The sequence below is a fragment of the Myxocyprinus asiaticus genome, chromosome 18 (assembly GCF_019703515.2).
Source record: "Myxocyprinus asiaticus isolate MX2 ecotype Aquarium Trade chromosome 18, UBuf_Myxa_2, whole genome shotgun sequence".
NCBI lineage: Eukaryota > Metazoa > Chordata > Actinopteri > Cypriniformes > Catostomidae > Myxocyprinus > Myxocyprinus asiaticus.
The window spans coordinates 15,245,705-15,259,404 of record NC_059361.1 but is presented as its reverse complement, the minus strand read 5'-3'; the positions used below and the strand labels follow the sequence as shown (position 1 = coordinate 15,259,404).

The following is a 13,700-nucleotide window of genomic DNA, read 5'->3' as shown; positions in this document are numbered from 1 at the left end:
TCTTAGATGGAAAGTAGAACAGGGGAACTGTGTTTTTTGTTCCGAAGAGTCCACATTTCAAAAAGTTATTGAAAAACACAGCTGCCGTGTTATCCGGGCCATAGAGGAAAAGGACCATCTAAGCTATTATTAGCATCATGCCCAAAAGCCAGTGTCTGTATTGGCCAGGGGGGTGTAGGTGCCCATGGCATGTGTAAATCGAACATCTGTGTGAAGACCATGAATGCAGACAGATATGTACAAATTTCAATTTTCCAGCAGGACAACTTCAAACCACATACTGCCCGGATTACATGTGCATGGCTGTGTAAGCAGAGAGTGTTGGTGCTAGATTGGCCTGCCTGCAGTCCTGACCTGTTTCCAATTGGGAATGCGTGGTGCATTATTAAGCACACCATCCGGCAATGTATACCCCGTACAATTGTGCAGCTAAAGACCTACATAATGGATGAATGGGGGGAAATTCCACTTTCTAAACCTAACAAGCTTGTGTCTTCAGTGACCCAGTGCTTAAGAAGTGTTATTAGAATAAATGGTGATGTTTCACAGTGGTAAACACTCAACTGTCCCAACTTTTTTGGAGCGTGTTGCAATCATCTTTGAAATTACTATACTTTAAAAAATAAATATATATATTTTTTTTTAATTCACAGGGTAAAACATCATATAATGTGTAGTTGTAGAGCTTTCAATATAGAAAAGGGTGATTATAATTAACAAATAACTCATTTTTGTTTTTATTAGCATTTTTTTTTATACTGTCCCAACTTTTTGGGAATTGGGGTTGCATATAAACTCAGCAAGAAAAGAAACGACTTCACTTTCAACTGCTTTTATTTTCAGCAAACTTAACGTGTGTAAATATTTGTATGAACATAAAAAGATTCAACAACTAAGACATAAACTGAACAAGTTTCACAGACATGTGACTAACAGAAATGGAATAATGTGTCCCTGAACAAAGGGGGGGACACATTTTGATTTTCAATATCAAAAGTAACAGTCAGCATCTGGTGTGGCCACCAGCTGCATTAAGTACTGCAGTGCATCTCCTCGTGGACTGCACCAGATTTGCTAGTTCTTGCTGTGAGATGTTACCCTACTCTTCCACCAAGGCACTTGCATGTTCCTGGACATTTTTGGGGGGAATGGCCCTAGCCCTCACCCTCCGATCCAACAGGTCCCAGTGCTCAATGGGATTGAGATCTGGGCTCTTCGCTGGCCATGGCAGAACTCTGACATCCCTGTCTTGTAGGAAATCACGCACAGAACAAGTAGTATGGCTGGTGGCATTGTCATGCTGGAGGGTCAGGTCAGGATGAGCCTGCAGGAAGGGTACCACATGAGGGAGGAGGATGTCTTCCCTGTAACGCACAGCGTTGAGATTGCCTGCAATGACAACAAGCTCAGTCCGATGATGCTGTGACACACCACCCCAGACCATGATGGACCCTCCATCTCCAAATCGATCCCGCTCCAGAGTACAGGCCTTGGTGTAATGCTCATTCTTTCGACGATAAACACGAGTCTGACCATCATCCCTGGTGAGACAAAACTGCGACTCATCAGTGAAGAGCACTTTTTGCCAGTCCTGTCTGTTCCAGTGAAGGAGGGTTTGTGCCCATAGGTGACATTGTTGCCGGTGATGTCTGGTAAGGACCTGCCTTACAACAGGCCTACAAGCCCTCAGTCCAGCCTCTCTCAGTCTATTGCGGACAGTCTGAGCACTGATGGAGGGATTGTGCATTCCTGTTGTAACTCGGGCAGTTGTTGTTGCCATCCTTACCTGTTCCGCAGGTGTGATATTTGGATGTACCGATCCTGTGCAGGTGTTGTTACACGTGGTCTGCCATTGCGAGGACGATCAGCTGTCCTTCCTGTCTCCCTGTAGCACTGTCTTAGGCGTCTCACAGTATGGACATTGCAATTTATTGCCCTGGCCACATCTGCAGTCCTCATGCCTCCATGCAGCATGCCTAAGGCACGTTCACGCAGATGAGCAGGGACCCTGGGCATCTTTCTTTTGGTGTTTTTCAGAGTCAGTAAAAAAAAGTCTCTTTAGTGTCCTAAGTTTTTATAACTGTGACCTTAATTGCCTACCATCTGTAAGCTGTTTGTGTCTTAACGACCATTCCACAGGTGCATGTTCATTCATTGTTTAAGGTTCATTGAACAAGCATGGAAAACATTGTTTAAACCCTTTACAAATAAGATCTGTAAAGTTATTTGGATTTTTACAAAATTATCTTTAAAATACAATGTCCTGAAAAAGGGATGTTTCTATTATATTTATATATATATATTAGGCACTTGTGAAAAATGTTGTATAGTGAAAATATTTTCAAAAGTAATGCCAAAAATAGTTTTGATTGATCAATTAACATCGTACAATGTGCAGTAAGCATAAAAAAGCTAAATTAATATTTTGTGTGACCACCCTTGTCATCAGAACAGTACCAGCTCTCCTGGGTTCACCTGGACACAGTTTTTTTTAAGGTTCTTGGCAGATAGGATGTTTCAAGCATCTTGGATAATTCGCCACAGATCTTCTATGTTTTTAGGCTGTCTCAATTGCTTCTGCCTCTTTATGTAATCCCAGACTGACTAGATGTTCAGTGGGGGACTCCGTGGGGGCCATCTGCTGCAGGGGTCCCTGTTTTTCTATTCTGTTCACAAAGAAAGGTTTGGGAATCTACAATTTATATTTTTTATTAACACACTAAAGCAGAAGTTAAAAAATAACCATCTAAAGACAATGTTTTTGTGAAATGTCTTATGCCTAAGACTTTTGCACAGTACTGTGTGTGTGTGTGTGTGTGTGTGTGTGTGTGTTATTTTTTAATTATTTATATTGTTATATTAGGCAGTAGCCTTTATAGTATATAATTAACTGTACTTGATACATATAGTTCATTCAGAAAGTATTCAGACCCCATCATTTTTTCACATTTTGTTATGTTTCAGCCTTATGCTAAAATGCTTTAAATTACTTTATTTTTTCACATCAGTCTACACTCCATACCCCATAATGACAAAGCAAATAACAGATTTTTAATAACTTTGCAAATGTATTAAAAAGACAAAGCTGAAATATCACATTGACATAAGTATTCAGACCCTTTGCTATGACACTTGAAATTTAGCTCAGGTGCATCCCATTTCTCTGGATCATCTTTGAGATGTTTCTACACTTTGATTGGAGTACACCTGTGGCAAATTCAATTGATCTGACATGATTTGTAAAGGCACACACCAGTCTATATAAGGTCTCACAGCTGAAAATGCATATCAGATCAAAAATTTTGCCTTGAGGTCAAAAGAACTGCCTGCTGAGCTCAGAGACAGGATTGTGTTGAGGCACAGATCTGGGGAAGGCTACAAAAACATTTCAGCTGCATTGAAGGTTCCCAAGAGCACAGTGGCCTCCATAATTCTTAAATTGAAGAAGTTTGAAACAACCAGGACTCTTCCTAGAGCTGGCTGCCCGCCAAACTGAGCAATTGGGGAGAAGGGCCTTGGTAAGAGATGTGACCAAGAACCCGATGGTCATTCTGGTTGAGCTCCAGAGATCATGTGTGGAGATGGGAAAAACTTGCTGATGGGAAATCACTGAAACACTCCACCGATCTGGGCTTTATGGCTGAGTGGCCAGACGGAAGCCTCTCCTCAGTGCAAGACACATAAAAAAACACCTAAAGGACTCTCAGACTGTGAGAAACAAGATTCTCTGGTCTGATGAAACAAAGATTGAACTGTTTGGCCTCAATTCCAAGTATCATATGCAGAGGAAACCAGGCACCACTCATCACCTGCGCAATACCATCCCAAAGGTAAAGTATGGTGGTGGTAGCATCATGCTGTAGGGGTGTTTTTCAGTGACAGGGACTGGGGGACTGGTCATTGTTGAAGGAAAGCTGAACGCAGCAAAATACAGAGATATCCTTAATGAAAACCTGGTCCAGAGCGCTCAGGACCTCAGACTGGGCTGAAGGTTCACCTTCCATCAGGACAATAACCCTAAGCACACAGCCATGACAATGCTTAGGGACAACTCTGTGAATGTCCTTGAGAGGCTCAGCCAGAGCCCAGACTTGAACCCAATCGAACATCTCTGGAGAGACCTGAAAATGGCTGTCCACCGACAGTCCCTATCCAACCTAACAGAGCTTGAGAGGATCTACAGAGAAGATTGGCAGAAAATCCCCAAATCCAGGTGTGCAGTATTCCATGCTAGAAATGGAAGAATCAACTCATTTGCAGTCTGAACAATATAGCCTTAGTCTGTCATCCTCAACTCCGGATCACATTGCGGAGTTATCGGGGGCAAACGAGAGGCGGTGGAACATGCATTTACATCAGTGAAAATTGGTGTACGGATGTAACAATGTTAAAGAAGATGTGCTGTGCTAATCTGGAGCCACTCTTTATCAACTGTAAGCCTTTCTACTCGCCACGGGAGTTTTCCTTGTTTATTTTGGTGAGTGTTTATATTCCTCCACTCGTGCATAACCGCATTGCTGCAACAGCTGGCTGATCAGATCACAGACACGGAGCAACAACACCCAGACTCACTTATTATTATTCTATGCGATTTCAACAAAGCCAACCTCACCCATGAACTGGCAAAATACAGACAGCACATTACTTGCCCCGCCAGGGACAGAAATATACTGAACCACTGCTACACAGAATTAAAGGATGCATATCAGTCTGTCCCTAGAGCAGCTTTGGGACTCTCTGATCACTGTCTGGTTCATCTTCTTCTGACCTACAGGCAGAAATATCAGCTATTTATCAGCTAAACCTGTAGTAAAGAATGTAAAAAGATGGAACAATGAAGCAGAACTGGAACTACAAGCCTGCTTTGACTGCACTGATTGGAGTATTTTTGAAGCTGCAGACACCAATCTGGATGTGCTCAAAGATACTGTGACATCATATATCAGTTTCTGTGAGGATATGTGCATTCCTACTAGGACTTATTTAACGTTCAACAACTGCAAACCATGGTTTACAGGAAAACTCAGACAGTCTCAGAAAACTCTTCTTCATGCCAAAGAGGATGCTTACAGAAGTGGGGATAGGCCAAAATCACACTGACTAAAGAAATTAAAGTGGCTAAAAGAAGCCACTCTGAGAAGCTGAAAAACAAGTTTTCAGCTAACAATCCTGCATCAGTGTGGAGAGGCCTGAAAGACATTACTAACTTCAAGACACCATCCCCCAACACAGTAGGGAACCAACAAATGGCTGATAACTTGAATGTGTTTTACTCTAGATTTGAAAAGTCCAGTCTCACACGCCACATCAGCTCTGACCTTCACTTCAGACAAACACCAACACCTCCTGCAAGCTCTCCTATTAAATAAATTAACCCAGCAGTGGAGTCATTCAGATTCCTGGGCACTACCATCTCACAGGACCTGAAGTGGGAGACCCACATTGACTCCATTGTGAAAAAGGCCAAGCAAAGGTTGTACTTCCTTTGCCAGTTGAGGAAGTTCAATCTGCCACAGGCGCTGCTAATCCAGTTCTACTCAGCATTCATTGAGTCTGTCCTCTGCATTTCAGTAACTGTCTGGTTTGGTTCAGCTACAAAATCGGACATCAGAAGACTACAGTTTGGACTGCTGAGCGGAAAATTGGTTGCCCTCTTCCCTCCCTTCAAGAACTGTACACTTCCAGAGTGAGGAAAAGGGCTGGTAAAAGCACTCTGGAACCCACTCAACCAGCCCACTACCTTTTTGATCTATTGCCTTCTGGCTGACACTAGAGAGCACGGAGCACCAGAACCATCAGGCACAAGAACAGTTTTTCCCCTCAGGCTATCCATCTCATGAACAGTTAAAACTATACTATAATTACGTGCAATACACAGCCTAGTCAATTATATTATTTAACATGTCCTTCCTCTTCTGTATTACATTCCCTTGCACTGTATATAACAGATTTGTATTTGTACATACTATATGTATATTTTTGTCTTATTGTGTATTTCTATATATACTTATATTTCTATTCGCTCTTTATTTTTATTATATATGTATGTATGTATGTATGTATATGTGTATGTATGTATGTATTATTATTATTTTATTTGTATTATCTCTGTCTTGTATTGTTTGTGCACTGGAAGCTTCTGTCACCAAGACAAATTCCTTGTATGTGTAAGCACACTTGGCAATAAAACTCATTCTGATTCTGATATTCAGCAGTCATGCTTTCTGCATATTTAGATGTAGATGATATTAATCTGGCATTACTGAAACTGTCAGGGCGATTGCGATGTTACAACAGAGGTTTAGTGGAATTAGAGAATTCTCCTCCCCATTTTTTTCAGTCAATTCTTTATGTTGATATTAGAGCTCTAGGCCATGACATTGTTTTTCCATTTCCATTTGTCAGCGTCAAGGCATGCTTATTTTTTCCTAATTGAGAAGGTGAAATTTCTCCCCAGTCAGACCGACTTACAAATATCAGTGTTGTCTGCATTAAAGACAGTGATCATTTATGCTAATCTGAGTATTACTGGCATGGCAGTAGTGGCCGCACAGAGTGATATAACCTGAGTCTCAAAGCTGTAAGATAAAATCATTAGTCTTAATCTCTGCTGGAGTCACACTAATGCTGTATCAATCACTGGGTTAAACTCATCACATTTTAAGCTTGATATATGTGAGTTTCAGTATTCTGAAGAGGTTGAAGTTGTGTCTTGTTGCTTTTTTAGATTGCGTTGAACCAGTGTTTAACATTACAGCTCTCGCTGTACTTTTTCTTTTGCTTTGACGTGCCCCTCCTTTGTGCCCATTCTCCCATTTCTCTCAGACCCTCAGCGTGATGTGAGGTTTTATAGCTAATCTCCTAAAATGTTAAACAGATGTGATGATTATGAATTTAGATTTTAGCTCAGCAGGTGAAATGTTTGTTTTGATCAGATGTCAAACTTTGACAAACGTGTTCTTGATGCTGTTTTTCTATTTGTTTATCGTGCTCTGTAAAGCAACCTTGGCAAAACCAGTCAAAAGTTTAGACATGCTTGTTTAAATGCTTAAATGTGTTTGTTGACACATAAATTGTGCCTTTTGTGTGGAATTCTTTACAAAATGTAAATTATTATTACAGTTTGTTTACTTATATAATGAAATATATTTATTTAAATATGTTATATTTATTAATCAAATTAAATGTTATTTATTAATATTTAATTATTAACAATAAATTAATAAATTCACATATTTTATTTATATTTTTTACCGGATAGTGCAGGAAAAGCATCCAAGTTGCCAGCTTATGAGAACAACATAATTCCCATACTACCATTTGTGTTTTCATAGTTTTAATGATCTTATTATTATTTTAAAATGTGGAAAATACTTATAATAAAGAATGAGTAGATAAGTCCAAGCTTTTTGACACAATAATAATAATAATTGTATATGTGTTGCGAGCTCCGACACAACATTGTAGTTTTTTGTTTGTTTTGTTTATAATTCTTATGTTTTTTGTCTTGGATGTTGTCTGCATTATTGTCTATGACAGACAATCACTTTTGGACATTGGTTCTGCAATTACACACTGTAAACCGGACTTCAGATTCCTCAATGCCAATCTGCTGTTTACAAACACGCCAGCGGAGCCCTTTGTCTGGGCAGCCTGGCCGCGGAAACGCAGAAGGAAAAGGGGAAAGAGCCGGCGTTCTCATCAGAGTAAGACCCAGTATTCTACTGGCAAATGTTCAGTCTCTGGACAACAAGCTCTGCGAGCTGAGAGTGCGGATCTCTTTCCAACGAGAGACGAGGTACTGCTGCATTATCTGCCTAACAGAAACTTGGATGTCTGCGGAGATTCCAGACTCAGCCATTGAACCTGTGGGGTTCTCCGTGCACAGAGCGGACAGCGCGAAAGACCTCTCGGATAAAAGCAGAGGTGGTGGTGTATGTTTTATGATCAACAAATCCTGGTGTGATCAGAGAAACATACATTCTATCAAGTCTTTCTGCTCTCCTGATCTGGAATTTCTCATGCTTCTCTGTTGGCCATTCTGGCTACGGAGGGAAGTCACAGCAGTCATTATCACAGCTGTGTACATCCCGCCACAAGCCGACACAGACCGGGCACTCACGGAACTGTATGGGATTATAAGCAAGCAGGAAACCACACACCCTGAGGCTGCATTCATTGTGACCGGGGACTTTAACAAAGCCAATCTCAAATCAACCGCACCAAAATACTACCAACACATCAGTTTTAAAACACGAGGGGACCGGGTTTTGGACCATTGCTTCTCTCCCTTCCGGGATGGCTACAAATCCCTCCCCTGCCCACCATTTGGCAAATCAAACCACTCTTCCGCTCTGCTTACAGGCAGAAACTGGAACAGGAAGCACCCACCCTCAGAACGATCCAGTGCTGGTCGGACCAATCAGACTGTATGCTACAAGACTGTTTTGATCACGCAGACTGGGAGATGTTCTGGTCCACCTCTGATGACGACATCGAGCTTTACGCTGATAGCGTCACGTGTTTCATCAGAAAGTGCGAAGAGGATGTTGTTCCGTCCAAAACAATACGGCTCTACCCAAACCAGAAACCTTGGATTAATAGCGATGTTCGCACGGCACTCTGCTTTTAATTCCGGGAACGTGGAGGAGCATAAACCAAGCCAGTTATGCTCTCCGAAAAACTATCAGAGCAGCAAAACGCCAGTACAGGAACAAGATTGAAGGACAGTTTAACACCACCAACTCTAGAAGCATGTGGCAGGGAATTAATATCATCACAGACTTTAAAGGGAATAAAAACTCTCACCCGGATGAGCTAAATACTTTTTATGCACGTTTTGAGGGCAATAACACCGCCCTCGCAGAGAGAGCTCTCGCGGCCGAAGCTACAGAGGTTAGTTCACTCTCCATCTCTGTAGCGGATGTAACCTGATCCTTCCGACAGGTGAATATCCGTAAAGCCGCGGGTCCAGACGGCATTCCGGGCCACGTCATCGGAGCGTGTGCGAACCAACTGGCTGGCGTTTTATGGACATTTTCAACCTTTCCCTCTCTTTGTCTGTAGTCCCCACTTTAAAACATTCATCACTGTGCCTGTACCAAAGCAATCCAAAATCACTTGCTTAAATGACTGGCGTCCTGTTGCTCTAACCCCCATCATCAGCAAATGCTTTGAGAGACTAATCAGAGATTATATCTGTTCTGTGCTGCCTCCATCACTGGACCCATTGCAGTTTACTTAACGCAACAACCGCTCCACTGATGATGCCATTGCATCTACAATACACACTGCTCTCTCCCACCTGGAAAAAAGGAACACCTATGTGAGAATGCTGTTTGTAGACTACAGCTCAGCATTCAACACCATAGTGCCCTCCAAGCTTGATGAGAAACTCCGGACTCTGGGCTTAAACAGCTCACTGTGCAGCTTGACTTCCTGTCAAGCAGATGCCAGGTGGTTAGAATGGGCAGTAACGTCTCCTCATCACTGACCCTCAACACTGGAGCCCCACAGGGCAGTGTTCTCAGCCCACTCCTGTACTCCCTGTACACACATGACTGTGTGGCAACACACAGCTCCAGTGCCATCATTAAGTTTGCTGATGATACGATGGTGGTAGGTCTGATCACTGACAATGATGAAACAGCCTACAGAGAGGAGGTGCACAATCTGACACCCTGGTGTCAGGATCACAACCTCTCCCTCAATGTCAGTAAGACAAAAGAGCTTGTGGTGGACTTCAGGAGAAGAGAAAGAGAACACAGCCCCATCACCATCAATGGAGCACCAGTGGAGAGAGTCAGCAGCTTCAAGTTCCTCGGTGTCCACATCACAGTGGAACTCACATGGTCCGTCCACACTGAGGGTGTGTGAAGAAGGCTCATCAGCGCCTCTTCTTCCTGAGATGGCTGAGGAAGTTTGGAATGAACTGTCACATCCTCACACGGTTCTACACCAGCACTGTAGAGAGCATCCTGACTAGCTGCATCTCCGCTTGGTATGGCAATAGCACCGCCCACAACCGCAAAGCACTGCAAAGTGTGGTGCGAAGTGCCAGACACATCATCGGAAGTGAGCTTCCCTCCCTCCAGGACATGTATACCAGGCGGTGTGTGAAAAAAGCTCGGAGGATCATCAGAGACTCCAGCCACCCGAGCCATGGGCTGCTCTCACTGCAACCATCAGGCAGGCAGTATCACAGCATCAGCACCTGCACCAGCCAACTTCATGACAGCTTCTTCCCCCAAGCAATCAGACTTTTGAACTCTTGATCTCTCACAATCAATATACATCAGCACTGCACTTTATTAATCTTATTATCTCACACTGGACTGTCATAATTACATCTCTCTTAACAACGCACTGGCAACTGACTATCAACCTGAATGTCAATACAGTACAATACAACCTACTGTACATTTTATATATACTATATATACTTTTTTTTATTGTATAATGTGTATTCTATATTGTGTGTATTGCATAATGTTCATTGTATGTTATTATTTGTATACTGTGTTGTGTGTAATTATGTGTATGTTAGATTTTAAATTGTGTCATGTAAATCTGAAGTTTATTGTAAATTGGTATATGTCTCATCACTGTCACGACTGCTATGTTGCTCGGAACTGCACCCAAGAATTTCACACACTGTTGCACTTGTGTATATGGTTGTGTGACAATAAAAGTGATTTGATTTTGATTTGACAAGATCGTGCAGACACCGAACGCACTCTTCTAGCACTGTCCTAGCTCTTTTCCAAGTGTCTTAGCAGCAACTATTACCAATGTGTAGAAAATAGCAGGAAAAAACCCACTTAATGAATTTCGTAGTGGGATTTAATGTCTTGTGCAACATTTTAAGTATCCCCACACATTCCGTGTTCACAGTGTGCGAAATCCCCACATTTTTCATTTTTACATGTTGGTGAAAATTAGTAATCCACACATTGGAACACAAGAAATCAACAGTTTCTTTCTGTAGGACTGAAAATCCATGTCTCTCCATGCATATGTCTCATCATCATCTCTCTCCATGCAGCGCAGACTGTTTAACATGCATGTGCTCTCGTAAAGGGACAGAGCGCTAGTTTTATTCCCACTGTAAAAAAACAAACACATTTTCTCTCATTAATTCGCTGAATGAGACATAATAAACTTTGCTAAACACCAGTTATACACGTGTCTGGAAATCACAAGCTGCTCAGTATCCAAAATGTAAGTATACATTTAATTAGGTAATGTTTCAAAACGTAAACATTAATTCGACATGATAATGGCGTTTGATATGAAAAGAAGCAAGATCACTATGGCTATTAGGCTATTATTATCAGAGCTGTTCTGCTGCAGGGTGAAGATGAATATTTGAAACAGTCTACTTCATATCATCCTCATAAAACAACTGTTACTTGTCTCATTTCTGGACCATACAGATATTTTTGTTTTTGTTCTTTGTATATCAGTCAGTGTTGGTCTTGTTTGGGTTGTCTGATTTCATGTTATATACACGTTGTTAATTCACAGATTAGGCCTAATATCTACCTACTGTATATTACACATCACAACCGATTTAGTAGCAAGTCTGTTCTCTTAGCAAATAATCAAATCTTTAACTCAGTGAATAATCTTTGATCCTTCTTGTGAAAACACTACACATGGGCAAAAGTTGCATGACAGCATGACTAAACGGGTGACCGAAAACCCATCATCTCCTCCACAGAACTCTTGGCTTAAAATCACATGTGTAAATGGCAGGAGGTTAATATGATGTATTTATGAATTTATATCTGTAAAGCGCATATATGGGATTACATAAGGCATAAATCATATCTTGCAAATTATAAATGTGATACAAGTTTGGAGGACATTAAGTATTTAATTTTTTTCTCCCCAATTTGGAATGCCCAATTCCCAATGCGCTCTAGGTCCTCGTGGTGGCATAGTGACTCGCCTCAATCCAGGTGGCGGAGGACGAATCTCAGTTGCCTCTGCGTCTGAGACCATTAATCCGTGCATCTTAGCACGTGGCTTGTTGAGCGCTTTACTGTGGAGACATAGCGCATGTGGAGGTCCACGCTATTCTGTGCCAGATGGGCTGGTTTGAGTATTTCTGTAACTGCTGATCTCCTGGGATTTTCACACACAACCATCTCTAGAATTTACTCAGAATGGTGCCAAAAACAAAACACGTCCAGTGAGCGCAGTTCTGCGGATGGAAATGTCTTGTTGATGAGAGAAGTCAACAGAGAATGGCCAGACTGGTTCAAACTGACAAAGTCTACGGTAACTCAGATAACTGCTCTGTACAGTTGTGGTGAGAAGAATAGCTTCTCAGAATGCTATTCTGAGATGCGGATTGGTGCTGTTTTGGCATCACGAGGGGGACCTACACAATATTAGGCAGGTGGTTTTAATGTTGTGGCTGATCGGTGTATATGTACTTATATAGTTTGACATTATTATTATCATTATTATTAAACTAGAATCTTGGGGTGTTGTTTTTGGCATCTTCATTGTCTCTCTTTCTGTCTCTCTTCTCCAAGAAAATGTGTGTTTTCAGTTGTGTTTCACTACATGTCTGTGCTGTAAGGGGCCTACTTTCAGTAGGCCTATATGGATAAACTGTATGTTGATCTCTTTGTATGTGGTTTAGTGTGTGTCAGAGATTGTTTTGTCTCCTGCTGTGCTCCCTCAGTCCTTCTTCGCATTGATCTAATGGGAACAGAAACGCACAGTTGGGGCTCTTTGTGGTGTGGGTGAAACTTGCCTGTTATTCCCTGATCAGACTCTATTCTAATCCCATACATTTAACAGCCAAAATAGGGTCTTGGATGTAAGACGCTGATCCTAGATCATTACTTTCTTGAATGCTTGATTATTGGTCAATTGCGGCATTCTGTGGTTTAATATATTCACATAATGACCACTAAATGATCACCCTAATGGCTCCATCCTAAAATAAAATTGAAATATTTTTTACTTCCAAATCGATCACCTATTAGTTTCCGTTTCAGTTAGGATGCTAGGAGGCTGCTGCCTATGTAGATGGCAAGGCACCTCACTTGGTTTTGGAACAGAGCCAGCCAGCTTCTGCGTGCAGGTATGTTTGTGCTTTGCATGTGTTTTCACCTTTTTTACCTAGTTCTTCTGTCGCCTTTCTTAAAAATTAACTGAAGAAGTATGCTATTTTAGGCATTTACGTAGCCATACATTGTTGTTTAATGTTAGCTGCTGACTGTGCTAAAGTCTCTGTAACACAGTAAAACTGTGTGAACTACGTCCTGTGGGCTTTTCAGTAGGCCATTAAATTCAGATGCCTATTATTATACAACCCTATCATGCTGGAGCTATGGTACTGGAAGGTAACAATACTTTTTGCAGTACTGTCCGTATCATTATAGATGCAGGAAAAATGTGGGACAAGCTTCTACATAGTCCAACTTTAATGAGAACAACTTTGCTTTCTGAATGGAGATTCATGTGGGGTTTTTTTTCTTTCTTTCCAAAAGAAAAATTGGTCAGGGGATGCTTAATTCCTCTCAGATATCATCCGCAGTGCTTTGGGTTTTGTTAGGCAATATGCACAGGAGAGTATCTGATTACCGCTTAATAAGCAAGCACACAGTTTAATTTGTGAGGAAGAAAATGCCTTTTATCAGCATTCTCACACTGAAGTAAACGAAAATTGGGACAGATTT

General features: G+C 41.5%; 1 protein-coding gene across 6 annotated transcripts in view; it reads left to right on the top strand.

Annotated features, from left to right (window-relative positions):
• Positions 1–13,700, top strand: part of LOC127455805 (SH2 domain-containing adapter protein F-like) — a 212,181-nt gene that overhangs the window by 109,240 nt on the left and 89,241 nt on the right. The window lies entirely within an intron of this gene.